Here is a 23,872-nt window from a genome sequence, read left to right as displayed (position 1 = left end):
AAACTCAGGTTGGAGGAGCAACATCTCATATACCGTCCAGGTAGTCTCCAGCCCCTTGGTATGAACATCGAATTCTCCAGCTTCTGGTAATTCCCTCCCTCTCCCTTCCCCATCCCGCTTTCACTCTGCCTCCTCCTCCAGCTGCCTATCACCTCTCCCATGATTCTGCCTTCTTCTACTACACATAGTACTTTCCCTTACATTTCTGAGAACCATAGGACATTACAGCACAGAAACAGGCCTTTTGGCCCTACTTAGCAGTGCTGAACCATTTTTCTGCCTAGTCCCACTGACCTGCACTTGGACCATATCCCTCCATACCCCTCTCATCCATGTACCTGTCCAAGTTTTTCTTAAATGTTAAAATTGAGCCCACATTTACCACTTTATCTGACAGCTCATTCCACACTCCCACCACTCTCTGTGTGAAGTAGCCCCCCCCCAATGTTCCCTTTAAACTTTTCCCCCTTCACCCTTAACCCATGTCCTCTGGTTTTTTTCTCCCCTAGCCTCAGTGGAAAAAGCCTGCTTGCATTCACTCTATCTATACCCATCATAATTTTATATACCTTTATCAAATCTCCCCTCATTCTTCTACGCTCCAGGGAATAAAGACCTAACCTATTCAACCTTTCTCTGTACTCAGTTTCTCAAGTCCCAGCAACATCCTTGTAAACCTTCTCTGCACCCTTTCGATCTTATTAATATCCTTCCTGTAATTCGGTGACCAAAACTGCACACAATACACCAAGTTCGGCCTCACCAGTGCCTTATATAACCTCACCATAACGTTCCAACTCTATACTCAATACTTTGATTTATAAAGGCCAATGTACCAAAAGCTCTCTTTACTACCCTATCTAGCTGTGTTGCCACCTTTTAGGGAATTTTGTATCTGTATTCCTGGATCGCTCTGTTCTATTGCACTCCTCAGTGCCCTACCATTTACCTTGTATGTTCTACATTGGTTTTTCCTTCCAAAGTGTAATACCTCTCACTTGTCTGTATTAAACTCCATCTCCCATTTTTCAGCCCATTTTTCCAGCTGGTCAAGATCCCTCTGCAAGCTTTCAAAACCTTCCTTACTGTCCAAACTTCCTGTGTGTCAGACAGAGTGGTCTAGCACTGAGGCTCCACAGGGGACTGTCCTGTCTCCCTTTCTCTTCACCATCTGCACCTCGGACTTCAACTACAACACAGAGTCTTGCCATCTTCAGAAGTTTTCTGATGACTCTGCCATAGTTGGATGCATCAGCAAGGGAGATGAGGCTGAGTACAGGGCTACGGTGGGGAACTTTGTCACATGGTGGGAGCAGAATCATCTGCAGCTTAATGTGAAAAAGACTAAGGAGCTGGGGGTGGACCTGAGGAGGGCTAAGGCACCGGTGACCCCTGTTTCCATCCAAGGGGTCAGTGTGGACATGATGGAGGATTACAAATACCTGGGGATATGAATTGACAATAAACTGGACTGATCAAAGAACACTGAGGCTGTCTACAAGAAGGGTCAGAGCCGTCTCTATTTCCTGAGGAGATTGAGGTCCTTTAATATCTGCCGGATGATGCTGAGGATGTTCTACGAGTCTGTGGTGGCCAGTGCTATCATATTTGCTGCTGTGTGCTGGGGCAGCAGGCTGAGGGTAGCAGACACCAACAGAATCAACAAACTCATTCATAAGGCCAGTGATATTGTGGGGGTGGAAGTGGATTCTCTGACGGTGGTGTCTGAAAAGAGGATGCTGTCCAAGTTGTATGCCATCTTGGACAATGACACCCATCCACTCCATTATGTACTGGTTAGGCACAGGAGTATGTTCAGCCAGAGACTCATTCCACCGATGCAACACTGAGCGTCACAGGAAGACATTCCTGCCTGTGGCCATAAAACTTTACAACTCCTCCCTTGGAGTGTCAGACACCCTGAGCCAATAGGCTGGTCCTGGACTTATTTCCACTTGGCATGATTAACTTATTATTATTTAATTATTTATGGTTTTATATTGCTATATTTCTTCACTATTCTTGGTTGGTGCGGCTGTAACAAAACCCAATTTCCCTCGGGATCAATAAAGTATGTCTGTCTGTCTGTCTGTACACCTCCAATCTTTGTATCATCAGCAAATTTGCTGATCCAATTTACCACATTATCATCCAGATCATTGATATAGATGACAAATAACAATGAACCCAGCACTGATCCCTGTGGCACACCACTAGTCACAGGCCTCCACTCAGAGAAGCAATCCTCCACTACCACTCTCTGACTTCTCCCATTGAGCCAACGTCTAATCAAATTTATTACTTCACCTTTCCTGCCTATATCCCCTCCCCCACACCTTGACCTATCCTCTTACTGGTTTTTCTCCTGGCACCTACCAGCCTTCTCCTTCCCACCCTCCCCCCAACTTCTTTATAGGGCCCCCGCCCCTTCCCTCTTCAGTCCTGATGAAGGGTCTCGACTGGAAACATTGACCGTTTGTCTCCAAGGATGCTGCCCGACCTGCTGAGTTCCTCTAGCATGTTGTATGTGTTGCTCTAAGGTAGGGACATGTTCGACACAACTTTGTGGGCTGAAGGGCCTGTATTGTGCTGTAGGTTTTCTATGTTTCTATGACATCTCCTCAGTACCTTAAAACTATTTCCAAGCACCTTAAAACTACGCCCCCTCATGTTAGCCACTTCAACCCTGGGAAAAAGCCTCTGGCTATCCACACAATCAATGCCTCTCATCATCTTGTACACCTCTATCAGGTTACCTCTCATCCTCCATCACTCCAAGGAGAAAAGGCTGAGTTCACTCAACCTATTCTCATAAGGCACACCTCCAATCTAGGCAACACTCTTGTAGATCTATTCTGCACTCTCTCTATAGTATCCGCATCCCTCCTGCAGTGAGGTGACCAGAACTGAACACAGTACTCCAAGTGGGGTCTGACCAGGGTCCTATATAGCTGCAACATTACCTCTCGGCTCTTGAATTCAGAGCCATGGTTGATGAATGCCAATACACCATACACTTTCTTAACACTGTTGGACCCCAAGATCCCTCTGATCCTCCACACTGCCAAGAGTCTTACCATTAATACTATATTCTGCCTTCATATTTGACCTACCAAAATGAACCACCTCACACTTATCTGCGTTGAACCCCATCTGCCACTTCTCAACCTAGCTTTGCATCCTATTGGTGTCCCACTGTAACCTCTGACAGCCCTCCACACTACCTACAATACCCGCAATCTTTATGTCATCAGCAAATTTCCTAACTCATTGCTCCACTTCCTCATCCAGGTCATTTATGAAAATCACGAACAAAAGGTGTCCCAGAACAGATCCCTGCGGAACACCACTGGTTACCGACCTCCATGCAGAATATGAACCATCTACAATCATCTTTTGCCTTCTGTGGGCAAGCCAATTCTGGATCCACAAAGCAAGGTCTCCTTAGATCCCATGTCTCTTATCTTTATGAAGGAGCTTTCAAGGGGAACTTTATCAAATACCTTTCTGAAATCCATATACACTACATCCACTGCACTACCTTCATCAATGTGTTTTGTTACTTCCTCAAAGAATTCAATCAGGCTCGTAAGGCTCAACCTGCCCTTGACAAACCCATGCTGACTATCCCTAATCATATTATGTCTCTCCAAATGCCCATAATTCTCGCCTCTCAGGATCTTCTCCAACAATTTGCTCACCACTGAAGTGAGACTCACTGGTCTATAATTTTCTGGGTACTCTCTACCTCCTTTCTTGAATAAGGGAACAACATCTGCAACCCTCCAATCCTCCAGAACCTCTCACTCCCCATTGATAATGCAAAGACCATTGCCAGAGGCTCAGCATTCTTCTCCCTCACTTACCACAGTAGCCTGGGGCATCTGGTCCCGGTGGCTTATTGCTTTTCAAAAGCTGCAGCACATCCTCTTTCTTAATGTCTATATGCTCAAGCTTTTCTGTCCGCTGTAAATCATCCCCACAATTACCAAGGTTTTTTTTTCCCCTGGTGAACACTGAAGCAAAATATTCATTAGATACCTCTGCTACCTCCTCTAACTCCATGCACACATTTCCACTATCACACTTGATTGATCCTATTCTCACATGGCTCATCTTCTTGCTTTTCATTCACATACTTGTATAATGCCTTGGGATTTTCCTTAATGCTGCTCGCCAAGACCTTCGCATGGCCCCTTTTGGCTCACCTAATTCCATTCTTATGCTCTTTACTGGCAACCTTGTTATTTTCTAGAACTTTAACAGCACCTAGTTTCTTGAACCTTTTGTAAGCTTTCCTTTTCTTCTTAACTAGATATTCTGCATCCTTTGTACACCATGGTTCTTTTACCCTATCACCCTTTCCCTGCCTCAATGGAATGTACCTATGCAGAACTCCATGCAAATTTTCCCTGAAAATTTGCCACATTTCTGCCATGCATTTCCCTGACAATATCTCCCAATTTATGTTCCCAAGTTCCTGCCTAATAGCATCATATTTTCCCCTACCCCTGTTAAATGTTTTCCAAAATTTTCTATTCCTATCCCTCTTCAGCACTATGGTGAAGGGGATAGAGTTGTGGTCACTACCTCCAAAATTATCTCCCACTGAGAGATCTGACCCCTGACCAGGTTCATTGCCCAATACCAGATCAAATACAGCCTCTCCTCTAGTTGTCTTATCTATATACTGTGTCAGGAAACCTTCCTGAATAAACCTAACAAACTTCACCCCATCCAAACCCCTTGTGCTAAGGAGATGCCAATCAATATTAGAAAAATTAAAATCTCCCATCACACCATTCCAGAATCTGCCTCCCTATCTGCTCCTCAATATCCCTGTGTCTATTTGGGGGTAAAAAACACCCAGTAGAGTTATTGCCCCTTTCCTGTTTCTGACTTCCACCCACACTGACTCCATAGACAATCCCTTCATGACTTTTCTGCAGCCGTGACACTATCCCTAATTAGCAATGCAATGGCCCCACACACAAAATGCTGGTGGAACGCTGCAGGCCAGGTTGCTTCTATAGGAAGAAGTACAGTTGACATTTTGGGCCAACTGTACTTCTTCTTATAGATGCTGCCTGGCCTGCTGCGTTCCACCAGCATTTTGTGTGTGTTGCTTGAATTTCCAGCATCTGCCGATTTCCTCGTGTTTGCATTTTTAAATGCAATGGCCCCACCTCTTTTGCCTCCCTCCCAGTGCTTTTTGAAACATCTAAAGCCCAGCACAGTCAGCAGCCATTCCTGCCCCTGAAAATCTCTGTAATAGTTCCACATATTGATCCATGCTCTAAGCTCATCCACCTTGTTTATGATACTCCTTGCATTAAAATAGACACATCTCAAACCATCAGGCTGAGTGCATCTTTGCTCTACCATCTGCCTGTCCTGCCTCACAAACTCCCTACAAGCTGTCTCTACTTGTGCTCCAACCTCCTCATCCTCTGCCTCTTCACTTCAGTTCCCACTCCCCTGCAAATCTAGTTTAAACCCTCCCCAATAGCATTAGCAAACCTCCCCACCAGGACTTTGGTCTCCCTGGGATTCAAGTGCAACCTGTCCTTTTTGTACAGGTCATACCTGCCCCAGAGGATCCAAAAATCTGAATCCCTGCTGTCTGCTCCAATGAGGTAATGGTTCAGTGTCCATTCAGAAATCTGATGGCAGAGGGGAAGAAACTATTTTCAGTAGTTGAGTGTGTGCCTTCAGGCTCATATGTTCCCCCTAGCATGGTAGCAATGAGAAGAGGGCATGTCCTGGGTGAAGCGAGGGACCTTCCTACAGCAATGTTTCATGTAGATGTGTTCAATGGTTGGGAAGGCTTTACCAATGGGAACCTTTTGTAGGATTTTCCACTCAAGCAGCCTTATGAAGTGCCTTGTGAGAAAAGTGCGAGTCTTTGGCTCGAGAGATTCTGGCAGATTTGGCAGTTGGACTGTTCAATCAAGTCAATTAAGATGTAAATAGCTCAGCAGAAAGCAGTTAATTAGCAGTGAAGCGCGAAAGATTAAAAGGACAGAAATCCCGATTCGGGTTTAATTTGGAGAAGGAAGTCTGAGAATCAGAACGGGAGTGCGGCGGGAGCCATTTTGATTATTTCTTCTTCTCATCAGAGTTAAGAGAGGCAGGACTGCGCAGGCGTCTGACGTTGGGCAGTGAAGTGCAGAAGATTTAAAAGGACCGCAGCCTTAAACAGCGGGCAGCATCGTTTGCAGGCAGTGGAGTGAGCCGGGAGCAGAGTGAGGGCTTAAGGGCTTTGGCTCAATGGGCTTAGGTGGAGCCGGGCGAGGCAAGGTAGGTTCAGTTTTCAATTTTTTCTTGTTATTTGAGGAAAGGGGGAATTATGAGTGTGAGGGCAGCTTGTTGTTCTCGATGTCGGATGTGGGAGGTCCTGGAGTCTCCTAGCCTCCCGGACGTCCACATCTGCGCCAGGTGCGCCGAACTGCAACTCCTAAGGGACCGAGTTAGGGAACTGGAGCTGCAGCTCGATGACCTTCGTCTGGTCAGGGAGAGTGAGGAGTTGATAGAGAGGAGTTACAGGTAGGTGGTCACACCGGGGCCACGGGAGACAGACAAGTGGGTCATGGTTAGGAAAGGGAAGGGGAAGAGTCAGGTACTAGAGAGTACCCCAGAGACTGTACCCCTTGACTCCCCCAGGAATACATCTGTTCCAGATACAATGAGATGAAGCTCCTTCGGGATTGTGTGAGGTATCTGGGGCAACAACTTGATGACCTTCAGCTTATTAGAGAAAGTGAGGAGGTGATCGATAGTACCTATAGAGAAATAGTTGACAGCACCTCTGTGACAGTCCCCCTCAGAAATCGATACATAGTTTTAGATACTGTTGGAGAGGTTGACCAGACAGAGGAAGACCACAACGAACAGGACTCTGCCACTCTGCCCAGTGCCGTGATCAAGAGAGCAAGGAGAAATGCCGTCATTGTAGGGGGGGATTCCATCGTGAGGGGAACAGACAAGAGATTCTGCGAGCCGGACAAGGATGCCTGAATGGTGTGTTGCCTCCCTGGTGCAAGGGTATGAGATATCTCGGATCGGGTCCAGAGTATTCTCAGGAGAGAGGGCGAGCAACCAGAAGTCTTGGTACATGTTGGTACCAATGACATAGACAGAAACAAAGAGGAGGTCCTGAAGGAAGATTACTGGGAGCTAGGAAGAAAATTAAAAAGCCGAACCTCCAGAGTAATAATCTCAGGATTACTGCCTGAGCCATGTGGTAATGATGGTAAGAATAGCAGAATTAGACAGATGAATGTGTGGCTAAGTAACTGGTGCAGGGGGCAGGGCTTCAAATTCTTAGATCACTGGAATCTATTTTGGGGAAGGCATGACTTATGCAGAAACGATGTGTTACACCTGAACTCAAAGGTTACTAATATCCTGGCGGGATTGTTTAATATAGCTGTTTGGGAGTGTTTAAACTGAGTTGGCAAGGGGAAGGAAACCAGGGTGTTAGGGTCGAGGAAGAGGAAGATAGAATTAAGTCAAGGAAGTCCTGCTGTTCAGGAGGCTTTAAACTAATGTGGCAGGGGGATGGGAACAAGTGCAGAGAGACAGAGGGGTGGAAAATGAGGGTAGAAGCAAAAAGTAGTAAGGTGAAAAGTAAAAGTGGCAGACAGGCAAATCCAGGACAAAAATCAAAAAGGGCCACTTTTCAACATAATTGTATAAGGGCTAAGAGTGTTGTAAAAACAAGCCTGAAGGCTTTGTGTGTCAACGCGAGGAGCATTCGTAACAAGGTGGATGAATTGATTGTGCAGATAGTTATTAATGAATATGATATAGTTGGGAATCACAGAGACACGGCTCCAGGGTGACCAAAGATGGGAGCTCAACATCCAGGGATATTCAATATTCAGGAGGGATAGACAGGAAAGAAAAGGAGGTGGGGTAGCCTTGCTGGTTAGAGAGGAGATTAACGCAATAGAAAGGAAGGACATTAGCCTGGAGGATATGGAATTGATATGGGTAGAGCTGCATAACTCTCAGGGGCAGAAAACGCTGGTGGGAGTTGTGTACAGGCCACCTAATAGTAGTAGTGAGGTTGGGTGTGGCATTAAACAGGAAATTAGAAATGCGTGCAATAAAGGAACAGCAGTTATAATGGGTGACTTCAATCTACATATAGATTGGGTGAACTAAATTGGTAAGGGTGCTGAGGAAGAGGATTTCTTGGAATGTATGCGGGATGGTTTTCTGAACCAACATGTTGAGGAACCAACTAGAGAGCAGGCCATTCGAGACTGGGAACTGAGCAATGAGGAAGGGTTAGTTAACAATTTTGTGCGAAGCCCCTTGGGTAAGAATGACCATAGTATGGTGGAATTCTTCATTAAGATGGAGAGTGACATAGTTAATTCAGAAACAAAGGTTCTGAACTTAAAGAAGGGTAACTTTGAAGGTATGAGACGTGAATTAGCTAAGATACACTGGCAAATTATATTTAAAAGGTTGACGGTGGATATGCAATGGCAAGCATTTAAAGATCGCATGGATGAACTACAATTGTTCATCCCAGTTTGGCAAAAGAATAAACCAGGGAAGGTAGTGCACCCGTGGCTGACAAGGGAAATTAGGGATAGTATCAAGTCCAAAGAAGAGACATACAAATTAGCCAGAAAAACGGGCACACCTGAGGACTGGGAGAAATTCAGAGTCCAGCGGAGGAGGACAAAGGGCTTAATTAGGAAAGGGAGAAAAGATTGAGAGAAAGCTGGCAGGGAACATAAAAACTGACTGTAAAAGCTTTTATAGATATATGAAAAGAAAAAGATTGGGTTCCGGTGATGTCATCAATGAGAATGGCAGCTTAAGTCACTAGCTCCTCTGGAAAAACGCATATTAAGCACCGTTAACCCGTCAAATATAATATTTTTCGAAAAATATTTGAACTGAAAAGAGGGGCAAGAATGGGGAAAAGAAATGGAAATAAAAAAAGCGACACTGGTGAGCCTGCAAAAGCCTGCATCCGAGACTGCGTGCTAGTGAGGCGGTTGCTGGGCCTCGTTCAGACGAAGTGGCAAATATCTTCGAAATCCTGAAAGAGATAAGGGAGTTCTGGAAAGAAATAGGCAGAGCTCGCCAGCGTTAATCAAAAAATAGCAGTGGCAGAGACTCTATTTGAGAAGGTGGAAGATCGCATTCAAAACGTGGAATGGATACTGAGTAAGACAATAAAAATATTACATCACCAAGAAGGTAAACTGCTTGACCCGGAGGGAACATCATGGCGGAAAAATATCAGAATCTACAACATTTCTGAAGGAGCAGAGGGCCCGTCTATGACGGAGTTTGTTGGAAAGTTACTGCGGGATGCGCTGGATCTTCCCCCAGCCATGAAGCTGGAAGTCGAAAGAGCCAACCGAGTGTTAGTCCCAAAACCTACCCAGGATAGAAAGCCGCGCTCAATAGTAACTAAATTCCTTCGGTACAGCACCAAGGCAGAGATTCTACGAAGGGCCTGGGGTAAGAAGAGAGTGTTTTTAGAGGATATTTAATATATTTTGACCAAAATTAACCCCCCCCCGCAGTCCTCCAGAAACGCAAAGAATACTCCGAGGTAAAGCGAGTACTAAAGCAAAATAAGATTAGATTTCAAACTCCATACCCTGCTAAACTTCAAGTGTTTTATGACAACTGGATGTGGTTGTACCAGACAGTGGAAGAGACGACTACAGACATGAAGGCCAGAGGGTTGCCCGTCAGCATGACCAAAACGAGGGAAAGCCTGACTGAGGAATTGTCCCGCTCCGCTTGGGAAATAATGCGAGAATCGAGAAGGCAGGAGACAGGAGAAGGCTGAGAGAAATATATCAGGAAGAGATTGGGAGTTTCCCAAAGACAGTCCTCACCCCCTTCAGAAGAGCCATAAGGTTTGGCTAACTTTAAAAATGTTGAGAAGCTAAACAGAAGCAAAAGTACACGGTGATATACCTATCTCGAGAACTACTTATTATAATGTAGATTTTATATTACTTAGTTGTTATTCTTTATTCGCTCACTTACTCCTTTTTCCCCACCAAAATGAGAATATATATATGTGTGCATATATGTGTATGTGTGTAATGTGTGTGTGTGTATATATATGTATGTATATATATATATAGGAGGAGTACACGGGGAAATCTTTTCTGTGTAATGGATTTGTTCACTGACTTTTATGAATACTGCAATGGGGGCCCTCAACTCACAAGTAGGAGGGGTTATCCCCCACAGCTAGACACTTCCTCTAGCTCAATGCAGAGTCATCTACTAGAGACCTCAGCCTTGGAATCACATGTTCGTTGCCATTTTTGTTATTATTTGCGTTTCTTGGTTCTTATTTGTTCAGGGAGTAGATCGATTAAGTTTTATTCTAATTTCAATGATACATTGACAGATAAATACAGATGGCTAAGGACAAGGTAAAATTCATTTCTTTTAATGTAAATGGGCTATTAAATCCAATCAAACGTAAGAGAATTTTATCCAAAATGAAAAAAGAACAAGCCCATGTAGTATATTTACAGGAAACTCATTTAAGTGATAATGAGCTTAAAAAAACTAAAGAGAATGGGCTTCACTAATCTGTTTTTCTCCTCATATTAATCAGGGCATAGGAAAGGAGTTGCTATTCTTATCTCAAGTAAGCTAAATTTTGAAAAAGTATTCGAAATGGGAGATAAAGAGGGCAGATATATTCTGGTAAGGGGGAATATAGACAGCAATTCAGTTACTCTATTGAATATATATGCACCCCCAGGAAGTGATATTGGTTTCTTAAAAAAAATTACTGATATTATGGAAACAGAAACAGAAGGTCTCCTGATATATGGGGGAGACTTAAATTTACAATTACAACCAAACTTAGACTCTTCCAATAGAAAAACCTATGAAGCAAAATCTTTACTTAAGAAAGTCAATACACTTTTTGAGGATGTTGGTTTAATTGATATATGGAGGGACCTTTCCCCGACAGAAGGGATTACACTCATTATTCTGCTTCCCATTCTGTATATACAAGAACAGACTATTTCATAACATTTGGAAAAGACAAAGACAAAATAAACACCTGTGGAATTGGGACAATAGATGTAAGTGACCATGCACCTATATATATATATATATATATATATATATTGATTTTGACCTACAACCAAAGAATACTATTTGGAAACTAAATTCAAGTCTACTCAATGATCCGTACTTTAAGGAACAAATTAAAAAAGAAATTGGTCTGTACTTAGAGTTTAATGATAATGGAGAAGTTTCATCTCCCATTTTATGGGATACTCTGAAGGTGGTCTTAAGAGGGAAAATTATAGCGATATCTTCATATAAGAAAAAAATAAGGAATAAAACATTAGAGGAATTACAAAATAGGCTGAAGGAACTAGAGAAAAAACTCAAATTGAATTTGGCACAGGATACATTAGGGGAAATTAAAAGAATTAGGAATGAAATAAATAATTTGGCTACACAAGAAATCAGGAAAAACTTAATGTTTCTGAAACAGAGACATTATGAAAGTGGATCAAAATCTATGAAAATACTGGCGTGGAAACTGAAAAAAAGATAGCAGAAAATACAATTCATAGAATTAGGGACCCAAGAACAAAAATGATAAAAAATAAGCTAAATGAAATTCAAGAAGCTTCTGAAGTGTTTTATGAAACTCTATATTCCAAAGTTCCAGGGGGAAGCATAACCCAAATTGACACCTTCTTGAATTCTCTAGAGTTACCCACTTTAAGCGAAGAACAAAATACAACGATGACTGCTGACATAACTGAAGTTGAATTAAAAGCTGCAATTAATAGGCTTAAATTAAGCAAGTCACCAGGATCAGATGGGTATACGGCAGAGTGGTACAAAGAATTTAAAAATGAGTTAATTCCTGTTTTACTCCCCACACTGAACTGCGCTCTAAAAAAGGCACAAATGCCACCCAGTTGGAAGGAAGCGATAATCTCAGCTATACCGAAAGAAGGCAAGGATCAAATGGAATGTGGGTCATTTAGACCAATATCCATTCTTAATGTAGAATATAGGTTATTTACCTCCATCATAGCCAAACGATTAGAGGAGTTTCTACCCATACTGATACGTAATGATCAGACAGGTTGTATACAACAACACCAGACTCAAGACAATATACGAAGGACACTTCACATTATGGATCATATACAAAAATATAAAATCGAAGCAACAGTGATAAGCGTGGATGCTGAAAAAGCATTTGATTTGGTTAACTGGAATTTTCTTTACAGAGTTTTACATAGATTTGGTTTCCAAGACACAATTATTAAAACTATACAGACACTATATGACAACCCTACTGCTAGGATTAAAATCAATGGATATTTATCAAATAGTCCAAGAAAGGGGCACAAGACAGGGTTATGCATGGTCACCGCTACTCTTCGCATTATATCTGGAACCATTAGCTCATCAGACAAAATGAAGATATCAGGGGAATTACTATTAAAGGGACAGAGCATAAATTAGCTTGTTATGCGGATGACATTTTGATCTATCTAGGGCAACCAACATACTCGTTACCTAAATTGATGCAATCCTTTGAACAATATGGTCAATTGTCAGGATACAAGATCAACATAGATAAAACCCAATTACTTTCATATTACTATAGCCCACCAAGAGAAATTGAAAGTCGATACACCTGGGCATGGCACACAGAGTCTTTCAAATATTTGGGCATCATTATGCCAAAAGATTTGGCAAAATTATCAGAATGTAATTATCAGCCTTTATATAAAAAAATTAAGGAAGATATGGCAAGATGGAACCTGATTCCTTTTTTCAGTCTCAGTTCAAGGATCAAGTCTATTAAAATGAATATACTGCCCAGACTCATATCTCTTTCAGACCCTACCAACAGAGATTAATCAAATCAATTCAATGAATGGAACAAGATGCTATCAAGGTATATTTGGCAGGGTAAAAGGCCTAGAGTTCATCTCAAAACTTTGCAATTAGCAAAGGAAAAGGGGGGGATGGGGCCTACCTTCTCTTAGAGATGATTATTTTGCAGCACAGTTGAGAGCTGTGATATGTTGGTGCAACTCATCATATGACGCTCAATGGAAAAACTTTGAGGAGCGGTTACTTCCCATCCCCATACAAGCAATTTTGGCTGATAACAACCTGCAAAGGTACATAAATGCTATTGATAACCCATGGGTGAAATTGACTCTTAAAATATGGAAAACTACTATAAAAGAATATAATCTAGAGGGAGATATTGCAATTCTTAAATGGTGTGCATATGACTAGGATTTTACACCAAATAAATTGGATGCTAGATTTATGGACTGGACAGCTAAAGGAATAACAGTTCTTTGCAACATAATGAAAGAAGGAACACTGTTCAGTTTTGAAATGTTTAAAGAGAAACACTTATTAGAAAAACAAGATTTTTATCGGTATTTACAGATGTGACAATATGTTAATAAGATGCTTAAACATGTAACCAAGGCAAATACATGCTTGATAGAGCTTGACGATATAATTCAGATAATGGTAATAGAATCATTTCAAGCATGCATAAGGGGCTGTCAAACCTTAAAACACATTTGCCTTCATACATTAAAACAAAATGAGAGAAGGAAGAAGGGATAATTATATCTGAGGAAGAATAGACAACAATATGGAGATATCAATGGAAGTTTACCATTTCACAGAAATGGAGGGAGTTTGGATGGAAAAACTTGATAAGATATTTTATTACATCCTCTCAGAAATCCCATTATGACAGTAACCTCCTTGTTTGTTGGAGGAATTGTGGAAATCAAAATGCAAATCATTATCATATATTTTGGGACTGCCCTGTTATCAAAAACTATTGGAGGGGGATACACCATGCCCTACAAGACATCTTTAAATGTGAAATACCCTTATATTTTGGATATATACCTCAAGATTGGTTGAAAAGCAATAAATATTTAATGAATATACTGTTGGTGACTGGTAAAAAGACTCTTACTAGGAAATGGTTATCACAGGAGAGCCCAACTTTAAATACATGGATGGAAATTACAATGGGCACTTACCAAATGGAGAAGATAACAGCATCTGTTAACCATAAGCTGGAACAATTTGATTCATACTGGAAAAAATGGTTTAACTACATATTGCCTCATTGGCCTGATTTTATTCTCACAAATCAATGAATCTGTTGTAAAAAAAAAGATCACTCCCTACATGTACATAGTACTTTACTTTTGCTTGTTTTTTCTTTCCACTCTTTTCTATAAGTGTATACCTCAGATAAATACTTGGCGGAGGTTTGTGATATATATGATTATATGATATATATGTACAATGTCTGAGATACATCTTACGGAAATGTTTGTTTGATGATGAACTGCAATAAAAAAATTACAAAAAAAAAGGAAAAAGATTGGTTAAGACAAATGTAGGTCCCTTACAGTCAGAAACAGGTGAATTGATCATGGGGAACAAGGACATGGCAGACCAATTGAATAACTACTTTGGTTCTGTCTTCACTAAGGAGGACATAAATAATCTTCCGGAAATAGTAAGGGACAGAGGGTCTAGTGAGATGGAGGAACTGAGGGAAATACGTGTTAGTAGGGAAGTGGTGTTAGGTAAATTGAAGGGATTAAAGGCAGATAAATCCCCAGGGCCAGATGGTCTGCATCCCAGAGTGCTTAAGGAAGTAGCCCAAGAAATAGTGGATGCATTAGTGATAATTTTTCAAAACTTTTTAGATTCTGGATTAGTTCCTGAGGATTGGAGGGTGGCTAATGTAACCCCACTTTTTAAAAAAGGAGTGAGAGAGAAACCGGGGAATTATAGACTGGTTAGCCTGACATCGGTGGTGGGGAAAATGGTAGAGTCAGTTATCAAAGATATGAGAACAGCACATTTGGAAAGCGGTGAAATCATCGGACATAGTCAGCATGGATTTGTGAAAGGAAAATCATGTCTGATGAATCTTATAGAATTTTTTGAGGATGTAACTAGTTGAGTGGATGGGGGAGAACCAGTGGATGTGGTATATTTGGATTTTCAAAAGGCTTTTGACAAGGTCCCACACAGGAGATTAGTGTGCAAACTTAAAGCACACAGTACTGGGGGTATGGGATTGATGTGGATAGAGAATTGGTTGGCAGACAGGATGCAAGGAGTGGGAATAAATGGGACCTTTTCAGAATGGCAGGCAGTGACTAGTGGGGTACCACAAGGCTCAGTGCTGGGACCCCAGTTGTTTACAATATATATTAATGATTTAGACGAGGGAATTAAATGCTTTCTTTTTCAATCTTTTTATTATTGTTATTAATATCAACAAAATAAAATTGATACATAGATAATGGGATTACCAACATACACATTTCAACTGAACATGAAGGAATACATAAGCAATGATTACAGTATAAATGAGTATTCCCAAATCATGGACGATACAATATACAAATAAACAAAGCAAACCTAGGTATATCATAATATATAATTAAAAAACAGAAAAAAGAAAAAGAAAAAAATTATGCAAAAAAACTAATCTAATAATCTAGTAACTAATAAGGAAAAAAAAACAAAAAAAAAGAAAAAAGAAAAAAACTGGAAAAAGGAAAAAAAGGGCTGTTTATAATATCTCACAAAAATACAAAATCATCAGTGTCGTCAACTCCGATCCTCTCAACATATATAAAATCGAAACTGAAAAATCAAATAGGCTTGGAACAGGGTCATATTACATCATATGAAAATATTGAATAAATGGTCTCCATATCTTTTCAAATTTAATAGAAGTATCAAATACACCACTTCTAATTTTTTCTAAATTTAGACATAACATAGTTTGAGAAAACCAATGAAATACAGTAGGAGGATTAATTTCTTTCCAATTCAACAAAATAGATCTTCTAGCCATTAGTGTAAGAAATGCAATCATTCGACAAGCAGAAGAGGATAAATGGAGTGAGTCCATCATTGGTAAACCAAAAATTGCAGTAATAGGATGACGTTGTAAATCAATGTTCAATACCGTGGAAGTAATATCAAAAATGTCTTTCCAATATTTTTTCAAAAGCGTACTTGACCAGAACATATGAGTTAAAGACGCTATCTCAGAATGACATCTGTCACAAATAGGATTTATATAGGAATAAAAATGAGCCAATTTATCCTTGGACATATGAGCCCTGTGCATAACTTTAAACTGTATTAATGAATGTTTAGCACATATAGATGATGTATTAACTAATTGAAGAATTTTATCCCAATTCTCAATAGGGATAGTAAGGTTAAGTTCTCTTTCCCAATCATTTTTAGTCTTATAAAAGGGCTCTGAACGTATCTTCATAATTTTATTGTAAAGTTTTGATATTAGCCCTTTCTGAAAAGGGTTTAGTTCAAACAAATTCTCCAAAATACCTGAAGACACAAAATTTGGAAAAGTAGGAAGTACAGTATTTAAGAAATTTCTAATCTGTAACTATCTAAAAAAGTGAAATCTAGGCAAATTATATTTATTAGATAATTGCTCAAAAGACATAAAACAATTATCCAAAAATAAATCGGAAAATCGTAGTAATCCTTTGGTCTTCCAAGCTGAATAAGCTTGGTCTATAATAGAAGGATAAAAAAAGCAATTGGATACAATAGGAATATTTAAAACAAACTGAGTCAACCCAAAAAATTTCAGAAATTGAAACCATATACGTAAAGTATGTTTAACTATCGGGTTGTCAATTCGTTTCGGCAATTTAGAAAGAGCAAAGGGAAGAGAAGTCACTAAAATAGAACCCAATGCAAATCCTTGTACAGATTTAATTTCCAGGTTCACCCAATGAGTGCTAAAAGATATATCCCAATCCTTTAACCAACATATCAAATATTGGATATTAACTGCCCAATAATAAAATCTAAAATTAGGCAATGCCAATCCACCTTCCTTCCTTGCCTTCTGTAAATATATTTTACCTAACCTGGGATTTTTATTCTGCCATATATATGAGGAAATTTTTGAATCAACATTAACGAAAAAAAATTTCAGAATGAAAATTGGTACCGCTTGAAATATATATAAAAACTTGGGTAAAATAACCATCTTAATAGCATTAATCTGACCTATCAGAGATTAAGATAGTGGTGACCACTTAGTAAACAAACATTTAATCTGATCGATTAAGGGTAAAAAATTAACCTTAAATAAGTCTTTATAGTTTTTTGTGATTTTAATCCGTAAGTAAATAAAAGAGTCATTAACTAATTTAAAAGGTAAATTTCCATAAATTGGAACCTGTCTATTTAAAGGAAATAATTCACTCTTATTAAGATTTAATTTATACCCGGAAAAATCACTAAATTGAGACAACAATGATAAAACTGCAGGAATGGATTTCTCAGGATCAGAAATAAATAATAATAAATCATCTGCATATAATGATAACTTATGTATATCTGTCCCACGATTAATGCCAAAAATATTCTGTGATTCTCTGATAGCAATTGCCAAGGGTTCTAAAGCAATATCAAATAATAATGGACTAAGAGGACAGCCTTAACTAGTGCCCCAGAATAAATGTAAAAAGGGAGATCTTTGATTGTTAGTAAGCACCGAGGCTACTGGAGTATGATATATCAGTTTAATCCAGGAAATAAATGTCGGACTAAAATTAAACTTCTCCAGCACATTAAATAAATATAGCCATTCAACTCTATCAAATGCTTTCTCCGCATCTAATGAAATAACACATTCTGAAGTGCTATGTGAAGGAGTATAAACAATATTCAATAATCTCCTAACATGGAAAATAGAATAGCAATTTTTAATAAAACCGGTTTGATCTTCCGAAATAATTTGGGGTAATACCTTCTCCAACCTGGATGCCAGTAACTTGTAAAAGATTTTGGAATCTACATTCAATAAAGATATTGATCTATAGGATGCGCAGTCAGTAGAGTCTTTATCTTTCTTCAATATTAAAGAAATGGAAGCTCTATAAAAAGATTGTGGCAAATTGTCCAATCTAATTGCTTCTTCAAAAACCCTGCATAACCAAGGAGAAAGAGTAGCAGAAAAACAATTAAAAAAAATTCTACTGTATACCCACCTGGACCTGGTGCTTTCCCAGAATTCATGCAGGAAATAACCCCTTTAATTTCTGCATCTGTAATAGGAGTTTCTAATATTGAAAGATCATCTGATGATAATTTCAGAAAATTCAATTTTCCAAGAAAATCACACATGGTATTACGATCATGAGGAAATTCAGAATGATACAGGGAGGTATAAAAATCTTGAAATGATTTATTTATCTCATCATGGTTAACTGTCAAATCCCCATTCTGCTGATGGATCTTAGTAATTTGACGTTTAACCAAAGCATTCTTCAATTGACTAGCTAACAGTTTATCCAATTTATCACTATGTATATAAAAATCAGATCTGGTTTTCATTAATTGATTTTCAATTGAAGATGTAAGTAATAAACTACGTTCCGTTTGAAGTTCAACCCTTTGTTTGTAAAGCTCCTTACTAGGAGTGATCGAATATTTCTTGTCAATCTCTTTAATTTTATCAACCAATAAAAGAGGTTTCCTTCTTAATGCGTTTTCTCAGACCAACAGAGGAAGAGATAATCTGTCCACGTATATATGCTTTAAAAGTGTCCTAAAGTGTTCCGCAAGAATTATCATCCATGGAATTAGTTGAAAAGAAGAAATCGATCTGTTCCTTCATAAATTTAATAAAATCTGGATCTTGCAGTAAGGTAGAATCAAATCGCCATTGTCTAGCATTAGAAGCTGTATCCGTAAATTTAATAGAAAGTTTTAATGCCACATGGTCAGAGATGGCTATAATATAATAATTACAACCAATTACTGATGGAATAAAACAAGAGTCAATGAAAAAAATAATCAATTCTCGAGTAGGAATGATAAACGTGAGAAAAAAGAAAACTCTTTTTCCTTAGAATACCGAAATCTCCAAATATCAAAAATTCCATTATCAGTCAAAAAAGAGTTAATACAAGCGGCTGACTTATTGGGTAAAGTCTAAGTAGATTTAGATTTGTCCATCAAAGGATTTAAACAACAATTAAAGTCACCGCACATTATTAACTTATATTCATTTAGATTAGGTAGAGAAGTAAAATAAGGACTTAAAAAATCAGGACAATCCACATTTGGAGCATAAACATTAAACATAGCAATCTTTTTGTTAAAAAGTAAGCCAGTAATTAACAAAAATCTACCATTCGGATCTGAAAAGATATCATGTTGGACAAATGCAATAGAGGAGTCAATAAAAATTGAAACTCCCTTTACTTTGGCATTCGAATTCGAGTGATACTGTTGATCCTTCCAAAACCTAAAAAAGTGATAATTGCCCTCTTTCCTCACATGAGTTTCTTGTACAAAAATAATATGAGCATTAAATCTTTGGAATACTTTGAAAATCTTTTTCCGTTTAATCGGATGGTTTAAGCCATTAGTATTCCAAAAGACAAAATTAATGGTCTGAGCCATATTTCTGAAATCAACCCTTTGGTAATTAAAGGGTTAACCAAATTATGAACTCATGCACCCGGAAGAGGAACAAAAATAAGGAGCGGACCCGTAAGTGACGACATCGTGGACATTTTTGTAGTTCAAAATCAGCCCAAATGAAAAAACTGAAAAAAAACTGATATAAGAAACATAAGATTTAGAAAAAGATCTCCCACCCCCCACCCAAGAGGAAAAAAAGACCACCTCAGCCAAGGATAGGCTGGGAAAAGGGACAGATGAAACTAAATCTACCCCCATATCAGCAGACGACAACTCCGTATATAAAGGATAAAAAAAATCCACCCAAACTCTAAAGAAATTATAATCACTGTACTAAAACCAGACTTCTTAATATAATTGGTAGTAAAAAAAACAAAAAGAATATAATCACTAGTAACTTATAAATCGGGTTAAAACCCAAACAAATCAAAAAAATTTCTACTGTGATAAGAGATGCATTAATGGAAGAAGATGGGAGAAAAAAAAGTGAAATAAAAAAAAGCCAGAAATATTTTAGAGAAAAAACCGCCATCTTAGTAAAAAAAAATTCACCTTCGAAGGATTAAAAATTCACCTTCGAAGGATTAATGATAATAACCAAAGATAAAGTACAGTGGTTGAAGTAAGTAAAATAAAAAAATTAGTATGTCGGAAAAAACAACTTTAACTAGAGTATAAAATATAGAGTAAACCTACACCAATAGCCAGAAACAAAATCTGGTTTTGGAAATAAAAACCATCTTGTACGATCAAAATCACTCATTTATTAGAGATGAGTGTCCGTAGCAGTAGGGAAGTTCTCCTTCAGAAAGCTTCTCGCTTCAGATGTAGAAAGAAAAATATGACGTGGAGCATTTGGAGGCGAGATTCTGAGCTTCGTAGGATATAAGAGCGCAGGTTTTAGATGTTTCTCATAACATTCAGACATCAGAGGTTTAAAAAGAAGCCTTGACTTCATTACTTCTGGAATAAAATCTTCTACTAATTGAAAATTGTGATCTTGAAATTTGACCATCCCTACACACTGAGCCACACGAATAAGTTGCTCTTTAACATGCACATAATGAAATCGGACAATTACAACCGGTGGTTTAGCTGAAGCACTCGGTGATCGACGCATAATTCTGTGAGCACGATCAAGTAACGGAGGACTGTCTGGGAATACAGAAGGAAACGCATCCTTCAAAAGTTGAGCAAAGTACTTCGTGGGGTCCCCTTGTTCAATACCTTCCGGGAGACCAAGTATGCGTAGGTTCTGTCTTCTGGACCGATTCTCAAAGTCGACACTCTTGGCTTTAAGAGTTTCCACCTGTTTAATCATCGAAAGTAAGTTCTGCTGCAGTTTTTCAATTATCAAGTCTCGCTTCCGAGCATCCTCTTGCAGAGTTGCGATTAGAACTTGCTGCTGGTTAACCACTGAATCCGTCTTATCCATATAATCTTGAAAAGCCTTTATATCTTGTTTAAAAATTTGTCGTTGTTCTTCAAATTTTTGATTTAAAACCTCCAATAACATTTCATAAGTCAATTCAGTACGCTTAGGATCGGTCTGCTTTTTCTTCCCATTGCCATTAGGATCTTTCCCAAGTTCTCGCCCTTTAGATCTAAGAGCCATTTCTGTATTCATTTCTTCAAAAATTCAAATGAACTCTTAAAGATAAGTCCAAGAAAGTAGCAAGAATCTTTTGGTGTAGGTAAAAATAAGTTAAATAAGGGTGATCATAGGTTAAAAAAAGTAAAGGTGATGGAGCAAATCTGAAACAGCACTCACTCCATGAGCTGACCTCCTGCTGACCTCGAGAGAATTAAATGCAGCATCTCCAAATTTGCAGATGACACGAAGCTGGGCGGCGGTGTTAGCTGTGAGAAGATGCTAAGAGGATGCAGGGTGACTTGGATAGGTTAGGTGAGTGGGCAAATTCATGGCAGATGCAATTTAATGTGGATAAATGTGAGATTATCCACTTTGGTGGCAAGAACAAGAAAACAGATTATTATCTGAATGGTGGCCAATTAGGAAAAGGGGAGGTGCAACGAAACCTGGGTGTCATTGTACACCAGACGTTGAAAGTGGGCATGCAGGTACAGCAGGCGGTGAAAAAGGCGAATGGTATGTTGGTATTCATGGCAAGAGGATTCAAGTACAGGAGCAGGGAGGTTCTACTGCAGTTGTACAAGGCCTTGGTGAGACCACATCTGGAGTATCGTGTGCAGTTTTGGTCCCCTAATCTGAGGAAAGACATTCTTGCCATAGGGGGAGTACAAAGAAGGTTCACCAGATTGATTCCTGGGGTGGCAGGACTTTCATATAAAGAAAGACTGGATCGACTGGGCTTATACTCGCTGGAATTTAGAAGATTGAGGGGGGATCTTATTGAAACATATAAAATTCTAAAGGGATTGGACAGGCTAGATGCAGGAAGATTGTTCCCAATGTTGGGGAAGTCCAAAACAAGGGGTCACAGTTTAAGGATAAAGGGGAAGCCTTTTAGGACCGAGATGAGGAAAAGCTTCTTCACACAGAGAGTGGTGTATCTGTGGAATTCTCTGCCACAGTAAACAGTTGAGGCCAGTTCATTGGCTGTATTTAAGAGGGAGGTAGATATGGCCCTTGTGGCTAAAGGGATCAGGGAGTATGGAGAGAAAGCAGGTACAGGGTTCTGAGTTGGATGATCAGCCATGATCATACAGAATGGCGGTGCAGGCTCGAAGGGCCGAATGGCCTACTCCTGCACCTATTTTCTATGTTTCTATGTTTTGACAATGTACTCCTATCTGTTGGGGGGGGGAACAGCCTAACTGGGGGGAAGCAACAGTGGCTGTGCCTCCAGTACAGAGTCCAGCCCTGTAGCTCAGAAGGGTAGGGAAAGGAAGAGGAAGGCAGAAGTAATAGGGGACTCAGTAGTTAGGGGGTCAGATAAGCGATTCTGTGGATGCAGTCAGGAGACCCGGATGGTAGTTTGCCTCCCTGGTACCAGGATCTGGGATGTTTCTGATCGCATCCAAGATATCCTGAAGTGGGAGGGTGAGGAGCCAGAGGTCGTGGTACATATAGGTACCAATGACATAGGTAGGAAAAGGGAAGAGGTCCTGAAAGGAGAATATAGGGAGTTAGGAAGGGAGTTGAGGAGAAGGACCGCAAAGGTAGTAATCTCAGGATTACTGCCTGTGCCATGCAACAGTGAGAGTAGGAATGGTATGAGGAGGAGGAGGAGGAGGATAAATGCGTGGCTGGGGGATTGGAGCAGGGGGCAGGGATACAAGCTTCTGGATCATTGGGACCTCTTTTGGGGCAGGTGTGACCTGTACAAAAAGGACAGGTTGCACTTGAATCCTAGGGGGACCAATATCCTGGCGGGCAGATTTGCTAAGGCTACTGCAGAGACTTTAAACTAGAATGTTTGAGGGATGGGAATCAACTTGAAGAGACTAGGAGAGAGGAGGTTAGTTCACAAATAGAGAAAGCTAGTAGACAGTGTGTAAGGGAGGATAGGCAGGTGATAGAGAAGGAAAGCACTCAGACTGAAGATGTAGGGGAGAAGTAAGAAAAAGATATTAAAGTTGTTTGCACCTTTAGGGATAAACAGAGAGTAAGAGGTGGAGAATTTCTTAAATGCATCTGTTTTAATGCTAGGAGCATTGTAAGAAAGGTGGATGAGCTTAGAGCATGGATTGATACCTGGAAAAATGATGATGTATCAATTAGTGAAATATGGTTGCAAGAGGGGTGTGATTGGCAACTAAATACAGGGTATTCCTAGATTTCATTGCTTCAGGTGTGATAGAATCGGAGGGGCAAGAGGGGGAGGTGTTGCATTGCTTGTCAAAGAAAACACTACAGTGGTCCTTCGGCAGGATAGATTATAGAGCTTGTCTAAGGAGGCTATTTGGGTGGAATTGAGGAATGGGAAAGGTGTTGTAACACTTAGAGGGATGTACCACCTAATGGGGAGTGAGAATTGGAGGAGCAAATTTGTAAGGAGATAGCAGATATTTGTAGTAAGCACAAGGTTGTGATTGTGGGAGATTTTAATTTTCCACACATAGACTGGGAAGCCCATTCTGTAAAAGGGCTGGATGGTTTGGAGTTTGTAAAATGTGTGCAGGATAGTTTTTTGCAACAATACATAGCGGTACCAACTAGAGAAGGGGCAGTGTTGGATCTCCTGTTAGGGAATGAGATAGGTCAGGTGATGGAGGGATGTGTTGTGGAGCACTTCGGGTCCAGTGATCACAATGCCATTAGTTTCATTATAATTATGGAGAAGGATAGGTCTGGACCCAGGGTTGAGACTTCTCATTGGAGAAAGGCTAACTTTGA

Source organism: Hypanus sabinus, chromosome 11 (assembly GCF_030144855.1).
Source record: "Hypanus sabinus isolate sHypSab1 chromosome 11, sHypSab1.hap1, whole genome shotgun sequence".
Lineage (NCBI taxonomy): Eukaryota > Metazoa > Chordata > Chondrichthyes > Myliobatiformes > Dasyatidae > Hypanus > Hypanus sabinus.
The sequence above is the reverse complement of the archived record's forward strand: the minus strand, read 5'-3'. Positions refer to the sequence as shown.